The following is a 17,897-nucleotide window of genomic DNA, read 5'->3' on the forward strand; positions in this document are numbered from 1 at the left end:
TGAGATATACTCTCGACTTTTGCTCAGTGGCTTATTTATTTTAATATTAGTTCAATCCATTACTGGATTTGGATACTGTTTTTTAAAAAGTGTTCACAATATCCATACTCAGACATTCTTACTGGTTCAGTTGACGCCTCCACAAACTTCTGTAAAGAAGCACTGCAAGGTTTTTGGTTATCTATTTGGCTTGTTTATTAACTTAAATGAGTCCCAAGAATTTACCCTGGCAATAGGTATAACAAGTGGTGCTCGAGCCTTACTTTGAATGCTCATCCTGCATCTGTACAATTGTGGAAATACCTTAATTCAGATCAAATTAATCACGTTTATACCGAGAATGAGAAAATTCTAAAGCAAGTCTCTCGTATCGCCTTTGAACTGAAATACTGACATTCACTTGAAGTCTCTTTAGGCAAAATATAGCAGCATAGTGTTTAGCAGGTACGGGTTTGGAATTATTTTTTATCAAATCTACAATAAAATGAATTTTATTGGAATATGTATACACAAGATTTGTTCAGCAAATACGTAACCTGGATTATTAAAATGTCACGCTATACTTCAGTATCTTAAAAAGGCAGATCCTCAGACACCATTTTATAGTGCTGCTAAAGTTATCTTCCACAAAAACTAGACTCCATCATTAAGAACCCTCCAATATATTTCAGAAATCCTTAAAATGCATTTCATATTACCTTTTTTAAAAATAAGCATAAATGAAGCAAACAAAAATTAATACATAGACTAAGATATTTCCTTGTACTTTACTGTCTAGCAGAAAAAAATCTCTTCCACGTTATCCTGAATAATAGTCTAAAGAAATATAAATTGAACTGATGCTTACCTTTCAGTTTACTTTAATCAACAACATCTAAGACAGCTTATTGGAGAAATGAAATAAATGCTTAGGAACAAAAGTCAGAACAAAACAGCATTAGATAAAACTGGGACTACTTCCTCTCCAGTACTATCTTCAAAATTACGTTGAAAACCACAAGAAAAGTCAGAAGCGTATCGATTTCTCCCATAAAACGAATTTTGAATTTTCTAAGCAAGAGCAGAGCAGAGCAGCCTGACTGTACCGGCTGCAGCTCCTGGACAGCCTGCAGTTCCCTCCTTCATTTCACCTTTTGTTACACTGGAACTCTGTGGCTACCGGCATCTTACAGATCTCCCTCTGGACATGCCTAGAAAACAGGACCTTATGCAAGGACTGGTTCCTGCTCTCTGGGGAGTAGTATTTCATTAACACGGGAACTATTTCCTGAAAGCAGGAAGTTTGAAGTAATAAGACACATGCAGAGCTCGTCCCAGAAGTACCGCTAGGAAGGTCTCCAAGATTTTCTGCTACGATCTTTCTTGCTCCAACAGTTTTAAAGGTTACGTAGCACTGCTGGAGGGCTTTTAAGTCTCAGTGACTAGAGTTTTTCTATCCGGTGCAAGAATTTACATAATTAAGAACTTAGCAAACAGTAGTTCAGGTTTAAACTGTTTCACATCTAGAATTGCAATTTTTTTTTAATAAGTAAGGCAAGAACAGAAACACTGTTACTACAGGCAGCTGCAAAGCACATGCGGCTTCTGCAAGCTCCTGCAGCTGCAGCTCTCCAGCATCAATGGCAGCTCTTTGCCAGATCCCAGTGTGGCTCCAACACACACCGTCCTTCTATCAGCACGTTCGCACTAGTGCTCGTTTTACCTTGGCAGGGCTCGTGGTGACAGGGATTCGCTGGCCCAGACAAGATGTGGATGTACACCAAAATTAGCCTCAGTGACAAGCACTACAGAGCTGAGAGCTTTGGGATCTACTGGAGGAGGTAGAAAATATGCCAAATTGATAATACAGTGGTGTACTTCAACTCTGCATCCATAACCAGCTCAAAGAGCACAGTGAAATAAAAAGTGACAGAAATGACAATTTAGGAAATAACCAATCCAAAACTGAGAAAAGGCAAAACCTTCTAAACTATGTAACTGAATTCCATGAAATCCCAAGTTTATCTTTTATTGTTGGTGGAAAAAAATACATGCTTTTGGCTTTTTTCTTTTTCACTTCAAAGGATTATACATCAAGAAAATTCTGACAAAAAAATGGACTTAAGCAGTAGCCCTATGATCTGACCAAATGGTAGCATCCTAAAAGATACTCCATGATTCAAAGACTTCACACCCAAAATAGAAACAAGAGGAAAGCAAGCAGCCACACACAAGAAAAGCACTTAACTAAATGCCATGAAGTTCCTCAGAAGCAAACCTAGGAAGAAAACCTAGGCTTGATAGCCTGCTGGCAAGATCTTATCTGGTAGATCAGGGAGGTCCCATGGAAGCATAAAACACCCATTTAACTAGTGTCACAGCCATTTCCCTACTTTTCAAAATTCTGATTGCCTTTAACTTTAAGTGAAAGTGTCCGGTACAATTTAAGAGCAGGCCTGAAATCCAAACATTGCCAAAAACCCAAGACATTATTTTACAACCACATCCTGTGGTTAAAGCGTAATAAATTCCAGAGGCATTTCTGTTGCCTGCAATCCCGTCTTTCCCTCCTGTGCACATAGAAATTCTCAAAACCATCTGAAGCTCTTAGCCTACGAATGAGAAGGATGGCCACTGTGTTAAAGCAAAGAACTCAGAACCCCTTTTCTAACTTCTGGCTCTCCCAAGATCTCCTGCTGGCTGGCTTTGAGTGAGGGGTACCCTCTTTCGTCTCCCTTAGGGGCTGAACTAATACCATCACCCATCCTCAAGGTGCTGACAAAATAAATGAATACCTAAGACACTTTTTAAGAGTAAAACAGTCCAAAGCTTGTAAGACACAAATCATTTTGGACTAGAACAACGCAATACAGTAAACATCAGCTTCTGCACTTAAATTTTTTGCTTAACTTTAATCTCATACTTCCAGAAATTGATAGCCTTGAAGGAGAAAGTCTGTTTGGCTGTGGCAGGAAGCACAATGCCGGGCTTTAAATATCACATAAAAATAATTAAGTTATTGTATAATATTATTATATTTATTTTTGAATATAAAATTAAATAAGAATGCATGTTAAGGATAACAGAATGCCAGTCATTCTGCTCCCAGCAATAGTCACGGCAGTCACAAAAACAGAGTCAATCAGTGCCGCAAATCCAGTTATGAAAGCGGGAAAAAATCCTTCATTTATGGTTTGACCATCTGAGAGTTAAAGGTGTTTTTTTCAGTACACCTAAGCAACAGCAATGCAGAGCAGAGCAGTGGATAAAATCACAGGTTTTATTGCATCCCTTTCTCATATTTATAACCCAATCAGTACATTTAATGTAGGGTTCAATCTAACAGGTGAACCATTACTATTAATTCATTATTTCTAAAGTTTCTGCTCACGTAAATGAATCCTAATACAACAGGCCAATGGCATCCTAGTGAAACAAGAGGTATTGCTGCCAGGGATGTACTCAAACCCAAACAGCTGCTATGGCAAGTTGGAAAGTGCACACATTAATGAATCAATCCCAGCCCAACTCACCTCCTTCCCTCTCTGGTTTAAGTTAGTTCAGTGAACAGAATTCTAGAGAAGAACTTCTGCTGCTCATTTTTAACAACTACATCCCCAGTCCTGGCTCCAGCTCTGGGACAGGGGCTTTGCTGGTAACAGTTGTTTACAGAGCTTCCCCTTCTCTCCCTCCCCACTGCTTGCTCCCATCTTGTCACCACGCGACACCACTGTTTCGTTATGACCATGCAACTATTTCTGGGCCCACACTCAGTGAATTCAGCTCAAAAATAACCTACTGGCGCCTCTCAGTTCTCGTTCCTTTTCCCTTAAGACACCCAGCAGGTCAGCAACGCAGCACAGCCAGGGCGGGCACTGCAGCTGGCAGCAGGAGCAGAGTGAGGGCAGGAAGGAGCTGTGCCCCCCGCATGCCCTGAGCCCGGAGGGATGCTAGGGAAGGGTCAGTGACAGGAAAGATCAGCTGCTCAGCTAAGCAAGCAGTCAGAACAGTCAGTAATTCTCCATTTTAACACTTGCCAGCAGTCACTGACTGTTCAGTTACAGCCAGTCCACACTCCCGGAGAAGTACTTAAGAATGTAAAGGGGGACCAGTAAGTACACACAAGGGTAGCCTCCCCCCAGCCAGGCTGGCTTACCCCACTGAAAATCAAGGCGATGCGAGACGTGTTCCCCGAGCAGGGCGGAGGGCTGCGGTTGCACCACTTGGATGGAGCTGAGCAGCGGCACCGGTCCGGGCAGCGGCTCTCCTTCCTGTGAGTCAGTGCTGAGCCAGCCGCTGCCCTGCGGTCATCCCCACAGCTCTGCACTGGCAGAAGCCAGGCTGCAAAGCAGGATCCAAGCTGACTTCTGCTTATTAGAAAAAGACCTGTTATTTTATTTTTCAGAAAGAGCAAGAATAGATTGCTAACACTTTGGGCAACTCCCAGCAGCCAAATTACTGTTAGTGCCCAGAGTACATTCTGCTTTTGTCAGGGGCCTCCCAGAGGAGCACCTAACACCTCCTGTACTCCTATTAGTATCAGCATTCTGCAGGCAGAAAAAGCCAGAAGAAAAGCAGACTTGCTAGGATCGCCCTACGAACGCAGTTTGCATCTGCTGACTGCCAGGTTTATGCTTCCACCACTAAATCATGCCATGCGCTGCCTAAAAAACAGTAACTTCACACGGGAAAAAAAACCATTCTTCCATCTCAGACCGTCACACGGTAAGATACACACCACAAGTATCTGCTACAAGTGCAGGCAAGGGGGGAGGACTAATGAAAGAGTTCCACAGTTAAAAGAAATATGTAAAAGCTTTAGCTCATGCTTTTAATAAGAGTTATTAATACAAACATAGAGAATATCAATCCTTTTGTGACTATTTTGATGCATATTTTATATGCTTTACACACCTTTATACACCTACTCAAATCACAAAACCAAGTCATTTTGCATTTCATTTCCAGTTTAGAAAGACATACAATTTCCCAATGAGAAAGAAAAAGGCACAAACATGTACACGTGTTTTGTATTTCTAAAGTAAAACTCCCCATATGTTTTCATGTCCAAAAGTTGCTTTTACACTAGCAACATCCTTCAGATATTTCTGTTGACATTTAATTAAGCCATTTAAGTGTCTTTGACAAACTTTCAACAGGGAATACCACAATGCTTGAAGGAAAAAAAAGTGTCTCAAAGGCAAAAATTTAACAAATGAAGCAGAAATGCAATAGGCTGTGCGACGTGACAAACCCTGTATTCATACCTAGCACGTAGCCTGCTTCGTTCAGGAGCCAGCAGCCAAACATTTCAGGGTAAGAAAAAACATAAACCATATGCAACCCTTCAGTGACCTAAACCACGCGTAAAACAGGCGCATCTACATTTTTAGCTACTCTGCGTGTTACATGCAGCCATAGAAACGCTGTAACATTGAGTTAAACCACAGCAGATTTGTAACAAAGGTACCAACCATACAAGTGATGTCCCGATAGGAAATGAATTGTACAGGGTCACTGAGAGGTATCGAGCACAAATTAAGAACAGTGGAAGAAAAAGTTGTTAGACTGAGAAAATAGCTATGGACAATGAACAAAGAAACTAACATTCACTAAACTCCCCACCCAAAACATTGATTTATGAAATCCTGAATTCTTAGACAGGATGACGCACAAAAGAAAAAAAAATAAAATAAAACAGCTGCAATCAACCACGCCAAGACAAGGAGATATTTTGCACGTACTATGAACACTGGATGTCTGCATTATCAACATCATGGGTGAAAATAAACCTGTTGCACGAACATAAAGCCAGAACGTAAGTAATCCAAAATAAACAAATATTAAGAGTTACAGAAAATGGTATTCACAACAGGAAATGCATTAACTAATACAAAATTATTTTAAGTCTTGTTTGACTTTAAGCTTCCCCAAAGGTTTCCTCTTGGCTGAGATGACGACTGGAAGCTAGCACAAAAATTCACAAAGAAACCTGCCACTTAAATAAAAAGCAACAGTGCTGAATTAAGCACCAGTCTGCACGCAGTACCCATCTTCCTTCCTGCAGTTTGCAACGGGGAGGCCAGAGAGCTCTGCCCCAGAGCACAGGCAGATGGGGCCAGAGGTCTGGGCACCCCCCCCTCTCCCAGGGATCAGCCACTCCTTCTCCAAGCAAACAAATGCCTCTTCCAGTTCACCTTTTTATGATCCTACAGAAGCTATTAACAGGAGATCAGCCTAAGGAACAGCAAGTATTTGGTGAATCTTCAGGAGCATCAAGGAACTCATAGACTGCATGGTAAATCCATGCAAATGAATCCCAAAAAAGAAATGTGCATGCTCATTCTGACTCAAGTGAAACAAAAGAAACACCAAGAGCTCATCAATAAGAAACAGAGGGTTGTTTCAGTACTCCTGCTTTTAAGGAGTCCTTACCGCTAGTTCTTGTACAGAAATTATTCACTTGCACAGAAGTGTAAAAACAAGATAACAGCCCCAGCACAACACCGCTCGCACGCCACCGAAACCCAGCAAGTAACGTTGGTCACATATTCCTTCACATAGTGTGCTTGAAATCTAGAATGAATAACTCATGGTAGAGAAACATACACAAAAGTGTAAGTCACAGCCCAATTAAAGTGCACAGAAGTTTTCAGCCTTCTCCATTAAGGCAGGAAGGAAGTTATAAGAATGATTTAACCTCCCGGCTGACAAGCTTACTGCTTTATCAGAATATTTATGCTAGCTGACATTTTTAGTATGACACTAAATCACAAAACTGTGTGTTTTAATCAAAGCTTTCAGCACTTGCCCACAGAGAAAAATCAAACTTAAGTCAATAACAGGTCAAAATCCAGAAAGCACAAGAAAGGGGAGCCATATAGCTTTAAAACACTTTTGAAAAAATGAAAGAAAGGAAATAATCCCACTAAAAATCAGAAGTTATGGGGATTCATAACATGTAAAATCTCCCATAACAACTGCCAGTGTACAAACTATCTCCTCCTGTAAATGAAACCAGAACAAACTGTCTCATGTGTACCTTACACAGGATGACAATGCACACAGGTAACAGCTGAGGCACTATGGCTCATTCCCCGGCAACTTTCTCTACTGTCATCCTCTCAGGTTTGCATGCAGACCAGCTACCTGCCCAGGTAGGAGCTAAGAGCTACCAGGGCCAAAATTACTTTGCCCTGACACATCAGCAGCCATACAGATTGCCTGACTGTGCACCGTTCTGGAGAGGGAGAGAAAACACATGTAAAATACAGCTCTGCTCCACAAATTCCTTTGATTATGGATGATTTTAGATCTATATTCTGAATGTCAATTGGACATTTCCAGTTCTTTATAGCTAACATCTTTGTTCAAGAACCAGAGCCCAGCTAGGAGGATGGACTGTACTGCAACGCACTGAGGAAGGAGTGGTGCTCAGCCTCCACTGTTCGACAAGGCATCATTAAAGACCATCCACAATTACCTGGGCCGTTCCCTAAAAGAACAGGTGGTTAGTGCATATAAAAACCAGTTTTTCAGGTCTGAACTCAAATTGCATGGTAACCAGGCAACAGACCACCCAAGGGTTTGTGCCCGACCAGAGGGCCAGGCAGCAGTTGAGGGAATGGTGAGAGAATCCAGGCCTGCCTGGATCCTTCTGCCAGGCAGAGACAGGCCTGCACCAGGTGCAAAGCACGGAGATAGGAGCTGAGGATAGCATCAGCCAGACCCCAGGGAACATGTCGAAGAAGGGAGGCTCAGGGAACAGCACACAGAATAGTTCATTTTGCACTGACTGGCAATCTTCAGCGTCACCTAAAAGCCTTCATTAGAACACGCTCCACAATTAGCTGGTGTCTCTGTGACTGTCAGCTACCCCAGGCTCCCAGGAGCCCAGTGGTCCTGGTGCATGGGCCTCCAGAGCGATTTAGTTGAAATGGATGCAAAGCCAGTGCTGGTTTTAAGGCCCAGGACAGCTGTTCCAAGGCCCAAGTCCAGTGAGTGAGCCTGCAGAGGCACCACACCAAGCATCCCCCAAGGCCCAAAGTGCTCAGAGCACTCGTGTACGGGGCAGCACAGCACTACAGACTGCTGCCTTGCAGAGAGGGCCCCTCTGCCTGCAACCTACTGTCAGCCCATTTCCATGAGCGAGAGCCACAGTCAAAGGAATCATTCTGCTTCTCCCGCCTCAGCCACTTTTTCCCGCTCTCAAAACCCCTCTGTTTCTAGTGAGAATGTTTTCACAGCATGTAAGAACAGAAATACTTCATCCTCTTTCCAACTACTTCAACTCCACACCGTGTTACTTAGCACAGCTTTCAGCACGCTGAATACACTGTGTGCTGGAGAAGTGCTGCCTCACTCCCTGGCTTGGTTTCAATGAGAAAATAAATCAACTGATTCCCAGCTTATGCATCCACACTTTCTGCAGCCAGCACTCTTCATAGACTTACCACCAAGTAATGTCATATTTTTTTTGGCAAGTGCTTCTTAAAACGTTGGTTATCCATCTGTAAATGCAACAAGATCAAAGAAAGATGCCTGGGATACCTGTACACAGAGATGAGAAGCCATCCAGAAAGACAAACAAGCACAGCAGCTTTTGGATTCTGTCATCTCCAGGAATGACATTTTAGTTAGCTTTCCTCATATATACACACACGTGTTTTTTTCAGCAGCAGAGATAACAAAGAAAAGCTTAACCACCACTGGCTAGGGAGCCACATCTCAGTGAAGTACAGCAGAACGCATTTTTAAGTCTGACAGCCTGGATGAATGTAGGGCAAAAACTGATTCAACATTTAAAACAAGTGTTTAAGCCACTCTGGTAAACCAGTTGAGCTACAGCTACACCCAAATTCCCTGTCTAGACATGTTTTATAAACAGTTACGGAACACACACACAGTCAATAGAACAAAATGAACAGCTTGATTCTAAATCTGTCCAAAATCTAGGGGAAAAAAAAATGAACAAAACAATTCTCCTTTTATTCTTCCAATACATTACTCATGAATTCCAATTTAATCGCCACTGCCCAGTAAGGCTGTTAGTTTATTGGTCTGCACCTGACCAGAGCAAGGTAGCAGCCTCCAGTTCTGCTCCCACTGACAAGTGATGTCACCTTGTGACATCGTGCTCTACGGCTCAGCCAGCGAGCTCTCAACATGCAGGCAATCAACACCTCGGCTCCCGGGAGAGAACAGCCCTGCCTGCGTGAGACCTCGCGTATTTGCGGCACTGTGGGAACCACGTCCAATTAGATTTACAAAGTTAACTATGCTGCTTTTTTCTCCTGCTTTTGTTGAAAGTCATGCACATTGTTTATAGTAAGAAATTAAATTCTCACTTTCTCAGACCAGCTCCTAGTTTTGTCTGTCTTCCAAGATCTGTGAATTTCATATCTTTCTGTTACATTCAACAGCGTTGCCCTTCCCCAACCAGATCACAACACGTACCAATACCACTGTCTCTGCAGCGCTGCGATGCATCTGCTGCCTTCTTTTACAGTGCAGCGTCCTGAGAGAAAAGGCAGCAGGGGGCATGTAACTGCTCTGTGGCATTCGTTTGCTAATTATAATACAAAAGCACAAAATATAAAATCAAAAACAGGATATTCCTCAGGAACTTACAAAAAAAAACCAAGCAACTGTAGACAATTAAGAAGTAATAGAGTGAAATATTTTCACATTCATTTCCTGTTGGACAAGGAAAGCAGAAGAGTGCAAAACCTCTCTACTGTAGTATTGCAGTAGGGCTAGCAATTCCATCAGCAATATGTCAAACAAAACACAACCCGGCTCACTCTAGCAGCACGCCTGCAGGAGGACAGCGCGCTCCTCGCACAGCAGCGCAGCTTTATGATGCAGCTAGTGCCCAAGAGCAGGGAACGGTCCCCGCCCGTCTCTTGTTCAACAACGCTGCCTTCCCACTCCCTCTACCCTGCTTGTTCTGTTCCCTTAGAGGGAAAAGTTTCAACTTCAAAAAAAACCTGCTTATCCTACAGAAACTGACACTTTGCCCATGCGTTCCAGAGCAGCTCAGGAAGAGGGCAAAGCTGCCCTGTCCCACAGACAGTCACACGGCCACGCCATGCAAATCCCACCCAGAGGTCAATTTACTCCTTCGTTCCTTTTCAGTCACAGAGGAATGTTTTCCAAAAATACATTTACAAAGCCATCAATAGTCATTTGCACATAACCAGCACGCAGAAAGCAATCCAAAGTTTCCAGGACGTTCCCAAAACAAGCTGTTTGTGCTGGACATATGCAACGGCCTTGCTAAGAAAGAATCGTCACATTCATGAACAGCATACAAAGAGTTCATAAAACAGCAAAACTGGGCCCCCAAAAGCCAAACCTCAATCAACTCATGAGCTCGGAATGGCGGCCGAGGGGCTGAGAGGTGCAGAGAGGCACCGTGCATCTCCCCCCATGGGCAGGGCTGCAGATGCTCTTCCTGCCCCACACGTGAGGAAGCACTCCCACTGCAATGCCAGCACTCCCTTCAGGCTTCTTACTGAAATAAACGGGGCCAGCAACCCTATGAGTTATAAACTGACAGTGGTATTCTTTACCTGTACTTCTCTTCTTCAGCCGGATATCTTCTAACGAAGCGCACAGGGCACGCACATGAGTATATACACCACGTGCAGAGTGAGTAATTAAAGTTCACAACTGATTCATCGCTTTATTCTGCAATACGGACTTGCAGGGAGTTTTCACCTCAAAATCCAGATTAATCCTGATTAAAGCGTGCTAGTAACAACGACACACATTTCTCCTCTGCAATTTATTTTAGTTTGCTGCAGTAAAAGTGAACCTCACAAACACGTTTGCGCTCCTCAGACACCACTTCCCCCATCCGACTCAGTGCCGCAATGCCGGCCGCCCTCCAGCAGCAGCCCAGCAGATCGGTCAGCACAGGGAAGTGAGAAAGTGTTGAGAGCCGTGCCCCAGCTTCCTTTCAAATGAGGAAACTGAAATTGAAAACCTATTCTGCTACTGGAGCTCAGGGCTTTTGGACTCAGCCCCAGACGTTCAGAGGCAACAACAGAGAACGAGCTACAGGCACAGAAGCCCAAGGAGGAAGTTTGCTCTGTCTCAGCGTTCCCCACTGTTTCCCCTCAGCATGGCTTCATCTTGCTCCAGCAGCAGGTCCTGCCTGAAAGTAACGCAACAGATGGACCGGGGCTGGCACGAGCCAGGTGCTAAGAATACCTGGCATTTAAAATGATCCCTTTTACTGCCCATTGCCATTAATTTCAGCTGCCCGTGAGTAAACCTCAGTGAGCTCAGTCTGCTCCAAACCCAGCTCCCATGGCTGCTTCCACCACGCTCACTATCCAGCCCAGTGGCATCCACGCAGCTGTTCCGTTTGGGTTACGCGGGCAGAAGACTGCATCTGAATGAAAGTTAGTCACCACTAGCTGCTTTGGTCAGCAACCGGTTCTGAGAAAGAAATTTTTAAAAGGAGCCCCTAACACAAATGAATTGTATTCCATAGAAATAAAGAAGATGTCACAAATTAGACATTACGCGACTAATGACTAAAACCCAGAATAAATTACAAATTAAGACCTTCTTAATGAAATATTTTCTTCAGCTCACCAGAGCACTGACATTATTAGTCATAACAAAACTTCTCCCAGAGAGAAAAGTAACAAGTCACGTGTAGGCCATTTCGACATTTATCTGCCTATAAAAGACTTACTCTCCCTCCTCCTTCCCTGATATAAAGTATACACTCTTAAGACCTTAGGACTTAATCAAAGTCCTTTTAACACATTTTAATATTGATTATAGTACAAGAGGACACTCGTGGTCAACTACAAGGCAGTACTGTCAAAAGAGAATTTATTTCTGTACTCGCTGGGAATCTCAGAGGGATGTGTTCCCTTCATTGTGGGATGAAGGACAGCTCCCATGCTGAGCCGTACCGGCTCATGCATCACGCAGAGCAGAGGACAATACAGAGCCCTGTGACCGTGCTGAAGCAGACTGAAGGCAGCTGGGAATGCCTCACACCAGTGTCCATAGCAGAAGCCCTGCACGCTGCTGGCATTGAGCTCATACCAGAGCAGACAGACATACAGACAGCGTGCAGGCACTACAGAGGGAGGCTGCCACAAACAGCCACATCTGGAGACACTTGTCACCTTCCCCTTACATACACCTTAGTTATTGCCTTGGCAGTCTTTGTTATTTCTGTATTAAATACAACATGTTACTTAATCACTTAGCTCTAAGACAAAAAACAGAAGCTAAACACACCCTGCTTGTTCCTTCTGTCTAATTACAGACCAGAAGCTGCTGTTAATGCTGAGATGAGGATTGCAGAACAGCTGCTAATGCACAGTGCTAGGAGAGGAACCTTCAGCCACGAGCTGCAAGGAAGCTCTTCAGAAAAGCAGCAACATGTGCAGCCCTGAGCCAACTCTGACGTGGCTTCGTGTCTAAACCACGGGCAGACCGGAGCTGCTGAACTCAGACTGCACCATAAAGAGCAAAACGGCAGCCTGGCCGTCACAGAACACCAGCTTGAGTTTTATACAACATTACTGAAATTGGGCTACACAAAACAAATCACGTTTCTATTTGAAGGATACATCTTACTACAAATTCATGTGATAGCTATGAGCTACTGAACTAAAGCCTCCATTAGAGAAGGAGCAGCAGTCCTCCATTCCTCTTAAGTGTTTCCCTTTTATCTTTGCAGAACCTAGAGAAAAGGAATTCACCTTTTAGCTTTAATCTTCCTAACCCCAAAGAGACGACGCTCAGCTACAGTAGGAGCCTAAAGTATTTACACTATTGTCTGTTGTACATATTAAAGCAAAGAAAAACACACAGAGGGAAAGACGAAATGCACTGCAGACTGTCACGGCCGCAGCTGGCACTGTGGGACCCAGCTGAGACCCTCCTGGGGGACAAACGGAGGAAGGCAGGGCAGTGTGTGAAGCAAAGGACAAGCACAGCCAAAGCTGCTTCAAACGAATGGCAAATCTCCCTGGAGAAAATGAGGAAATATTTTTTATCACCAGAAAAAGTTTTACACCATCTTTATTAAAGGCATTAATTTTTCCAGGTGAAGATGGCTCTTCAAAGGAGCAGGAGGAAATCCCAAATTCACGTTTTACATTCTGAGAGCAGGCGGCCTGCTTCTCAGCAGCCCACGGCACTGCGCACAAGGTACGTACCCCGCCGGCCTACGGCAGGAGCTGCACTTCCTCATGTTGATGCAGGATGATCTGACTGCAGAGTGGTTACAAACTACTTCACACTGTAACATCCTGTCAGGTTAGCAAATCATCGTCTTGAAGCTCCGCAGATCCTCACTTAATAGAGATCTGCTGCGCAGCACTCAGCCTTGGACAGAACAGGCTGGCTCTCCAGATGCTGCCTCCCAGTGCGAGCGGACAGCGCACTGCAGCGCGGGCACCTCCAGTCCCACCTCCCACACAGCATCCAGCTCCAGGTCACTCACTTACTATAAACAAATGGTCTCAGATTTATAAACAAACATATACCTCCAACAGAAGTCCCAAAAGACAATTTGAACAGAAGCCCTGCCCAGTGCTACGTTTTGTTCATCTAAGACAGCAACCAAACCCTCCCAAGCCATCGGGCAGACTGGGTGCTTTTCCAAAGAGGTAAAACACAGCTCTGGCACAAACGATCAGACTGAGGGAGCAACCTCCGGGTGAAGTGCTTCACCCTATGCTTTAAAGCCTTTACAACAGATTAAAGTGGTCATTTCCATAAATTCTGTTATAGTAAATCCAAGTCAAAGACTTATTCAAAGGAATACATCTGTAAGAGTTCAATTTACATTTTATTTTTCATTTGTGGTAATTCCACAAGGAACATCGTCTTTTTTTTTTTTCCCCCTCTTTCTGATCCATGAGCTACTGGCAATTACACAAACGCCCACGTTAACAGAAGACTGAGTTCATCTGTCTCTAGGCTAACACCTAAACTAATTAGCTCTCCACCAGCACCTGCTCTTTCACTTAGCACAAACCATGAGGTAAGTATCCACATACATTAGGGAATGAAGTGTCTTCCCTGCTTACTCTTAATGGTGTTGACATTAGCTTCATTAAGAAAAAAATTAAGAAGCTTAATGGCTGCTTTACAAGAACCCCCAATGTCCCTAACTGCTGTCAGTAATGGCTTCTGGAAGCACAAATAACATCCTCTAATGGCCATTAGAAACCAGTATTGCCCTCTTGCTTCAAGGATGGTTCTCCTCGTTCTTATTTTCTATTCTGCGTCTCTGGGTAGAGGAAAACTGTCAGTGCACGATGACTCTGTCAACCACTACAATTCAGAATATCTTTTCCCCAGAGCACTTATTTCACACAAGCATACACTGAGTACACAACGTCAGGGGTCTTACCACAGACCTGCGGCACATCGTCCTCCCGCCTAGAGGGGACCTTTTAAAAGCTTCCGCATCAGGATTTCAACATCTGAAAGATCAGGATATCTTTGAAACAAACAAAAACCCACAAGCACTACAGCATTTATTTGTTTATTTTGGACCTATCGCTACCATTAAACCTTCCCAGAAACTCTCTCTTTCTCCCCTGGAATTCTGCTCTCTTAATAATAATAAACCATTTCACAGCCTGTTTCTTCATTTGAATAACTAGAAAAGATCCCAGCATCCTCAGTTATAGCACAAAGCAGCAAAATCACCAGCACGTGTCCTACTCTGTAGGAACGTTCATACTCCTGTGTCCAGCAGAGGACATTTTACTTCCTGCAGTATATCACAACAGCCTCAGAAACTGAACCGCAGTTTTTAGATGCATTTGCTTTGACTCCCCCCCATATTTGCACAGCACTTAGCACAACGTGGTCTTGGTTCATGACCAAGCATGTAAGGCAGAGAGCAATACAAATAAAGAGCTGCACACTGACAGGAGAGAAGTGGGCTTCTATGCTGAGCCAAATGCAAACACTGCACTGCGTGTTTACTTTTAGTGTCCAAAAATGGTTTCAAGAGGCTTTGTCAGACTTCAACGCTTCTGCGCACCACAAAGGCAGCCTCACCTCAGCAGACTCTAAAAGGGCCCTGGGTCCTCAGTGACACTCGCAGGACGAGACAGCCCTTCTCGCAGACATGCTTTACCTGCCTCCAGCAAACATAACGTGACCAAACAGCGGTGAACAGACATCACATCACACGTACACAAGTGTTGGAATCCCTCAGCTAACCATGCTCACTTGCTGTAGTAATGCTGTTGTGCTTCCTACCAAGAGCAGAGCTGAATGATATGTACCTGGTCAGCAACACAAAAAGACATGAGCCAACCTGCCTCACACGTTTCAGTCTTCTCTAGAGATTTAAATACAAAGGCTGCTCCAAAATAAATGCCTCCTGTTTTGTTATGTTGGCCCACAATGGCAGAAGCAAACGGTGGTGGCATAGCAGCGGAGGTTGAACCTTCCACCAACTACAATTACAGTTTGTTGCCGCGCAACAGATGGCAGCAGAGGGGCAGTCTGATAAAACAGTGTCTGACATGGAAGTGTGGATGAAGCAAAGGTGCGTCACTGGATTCCTCCATGCAGAAAAAAATGGCACCTACTGACATTCATTGGCGTTTGCCGAACACTTATGGAGACCAAACAGTGGATGTGAGCACAGTGAGGCGGTGAGTGGTGCATTTCAGCAGAGCCAATAGCGACAATGGCTCACCTCCACCGCTGCTGCAGTGCTAATGGTCATGACTGTGTTAAAAAAAAATAGCGTTCTGTAGCTGAGAATTCACTCTATCAAACAGTGTTATCGCGGTCTTTGTAACTGTTGTAGTTTCAATGAAAAAAATAGGAGGCATTACTTTCGGAACAACCTATGCGCTTCTTTCTGTAACGTAAAACTCTATCGCACTGAAAAAAGTACGAAATCGTGGGCCCGGGATGCTCAGCGGGATGCAGCCGCTGTCGGCCTCGCGCCGGGTCCCTCCGCTCCCCGCACAGCGCGGACCCGGAGCGCAGCGCGCCGCCCGCCCAGCCGACCCGGCCAAAGCTTCGTGGGCCCGGCAACGTGCCCGCTGCCCCCGCGCGTTACTTGGCGCAGCTCGGCACGCTGTTACTTTCCGCGAGTTCTGCTCTTTCAGCTTTTCTTTCCCTTTGTTACGGCAACCGCCCAGACCCTATCCGGACCGCCCTAAGTCGCTAGGTGCAATCCCGGGCACAACGCGCCGCTTCAGCAGCGTTACGGGGTGAGCCGCAGCGCCGAAGCGAACCGGAGCGGGACTGCCCCGATCCGAGCGTCCCCCCGGCTCCCCTTGCCCTGCGGGCAGAGGCTCCCCAGGGCCCGGCGGCCAGCGACCGCGACGACAGGGTGCCCGCACCGCCACGTCCCCCGCCCGGCGCCGCGCCGAGGCCCTCACCTCGGGGCCCCTCACCTCCGGGGCGCGGCCCGGGGCAGCCGCCGAGGGAGGGAAGAGGCATTCCCCCAGCGCCCGGCCCAGCGCTCACCTGCGGCGGCCGGAAGAGAAGCGGCAGCTGTAAGGGCAGCGGCGGAGCGGCACCGGGCGCTGCTGCTGCTCCTGCTCTTCCTCCTCCTCCTCCTCCTCCCGCCGTCTCTGAGGTGTCCGCGGGGCGCGGGAGGCTCCGTGCTCGCGGGGCGGACCGCCGCGTGCTCTGCCCGCCTCCTGCCGGCGGCGCGAGGGGCTGCGAGGCGGCGCGCGGGCTCCGCTCAGCTCCCGGGGGGTCCGCGCGGGTGGCACTGCCGCCTCCCAGAGCCCCGCACCGCCCGAACGCGGCTTGTGGCAGTAATTAACGGCTGCAGGTGCAGCGTAGGCCTTCTCCGCTCGGTTCGCGCCTCAGAGGGAGCAGCGCTTCGCGCACACCACAAGCGCCCCGTTCGCCTCTCACGCTCCTGTTTGCATATTGCTGAGCAAATGGGAAATGTTTTGTGAGACCGCCAAACAGGAGAAGTGCTTCGCGGGACTGAGAAGCTCGGGAAGGAATTCAAATCTAGTTCTGTCCATTCGTAGCATCACAGAACCGCTTGAGCTGGAAGGGACCCTTAAAGGCCGTCTAGTCCCACTCCCCACAATGCACGGGGACGCCTGCAGCTCCGTCGGGTGCTCAGAGCCGCCTCCAGCCCGACGCTGAGTGTCTGCAGGGATGGGGCACGCACCCCCTCTCTGGGCACAGCAGGAGAGCAGCACTCTGCCCCTTGCCCTGTGACGCTCCTATGGGCCCTCCCGTGCAGCTCACCTTTTCTTACCTCGCTCTTCCCAGTGCCGCTCGTTACATCGTGCATCTGAAAAGCACCAGGAAATTATTACTGCATTCACATGGAAGCAGCACGCAGGGTATTCAGACTGCTGAGCAGGGGAGAGGGAAAAAAAGATCCACCAGCAAAACAGTTGTTAAAAAGAATTCCTCTTCAGTGAAAGCTGGAGTAGATAACTGGATTAAAAAACCTGCAGGAAATGGAAAATGCATTGCTCTGAGATCACAAATGGACTTATTTCAGAACAGATGGACTCTGTTTACCACTTCATCACGATTTTGTGGACCTCCCAAGCACACCAATTGCTTCACGTCAGCTCTGTATACCCACAACCATTTGCTGTCCCACATGAAGATAAAAAATTCTGCACAATTCAGTACTACGGTCGCTGTAATTTTTTAACAGCAGCAGTTCCAGAACACCAGAAGCGCTACATGAGAACTGCTGTGAAGATTAAACTATGGGTAACTACTGCAACTCACTTCTAGCAACATGGACATAAAAACAAAAAAGTGAAGTACAGACATTAAGATACAGTCCGTAGGCTCCTACAGATGCTACATACAGTACTGACTTCCCCTTGTATTTTCCTGCAGCCAATGTTCCCCCACACCAGCACAGCCACCCCTTCACAGAGCTGTGGCACTGCGCCTGCCCTGAG

At 45.9% G+C, this 17,897-nt stretch overlaps 1 protein-coding gene across 10 annotated transcripts in view; it reads right to left on the bottom strand.

The window, feature by feature from the left end:
• ADCY7 (adenylate cyclase 7) overlaps positions 1 to 16,624 on the bottom strand; it is a 58,165-nt gene extending 41,541 nt beyond the window's left edge. For 4 of the 10 annotated variants that reach the window (XM_021408592.1, XM_021408581.1, XM_021408587.1 and 1 more), the window contains exon 1: positions 16,471 to 16,624. The gene's annotated coding sequence lies outside the window, so the exon portion shown is untranslated. Of the gene's footprint in view, positions 1 to 847; positions 972 to 4,135; positions 4,309 to 10,553; positions 10,905 to 16,382; positions 16,398 to 16,470 lie in introns of those variants that run through there. The other 6 variants (XM_021408585.1, XM_021408582.1, XM_021408583.1 and 3 more) reach the window with 4 other exon arrangements.

This window comes from Numida meleagris, chromosome 10, assembly GCF_002078875.1.
Source record: "Numida meleagris isolate 19003 breed g44 Domestic line chromosome 10, NumMel1.0, whole genome shotgun sequence".
In the NCBI taxonomy this organism is placed as follows: domain Eukaryota; kingdom Metazoa; phylum Chordata; class Aves; order Galliformes; family Numididae; genus Numida; species Numida meleagris.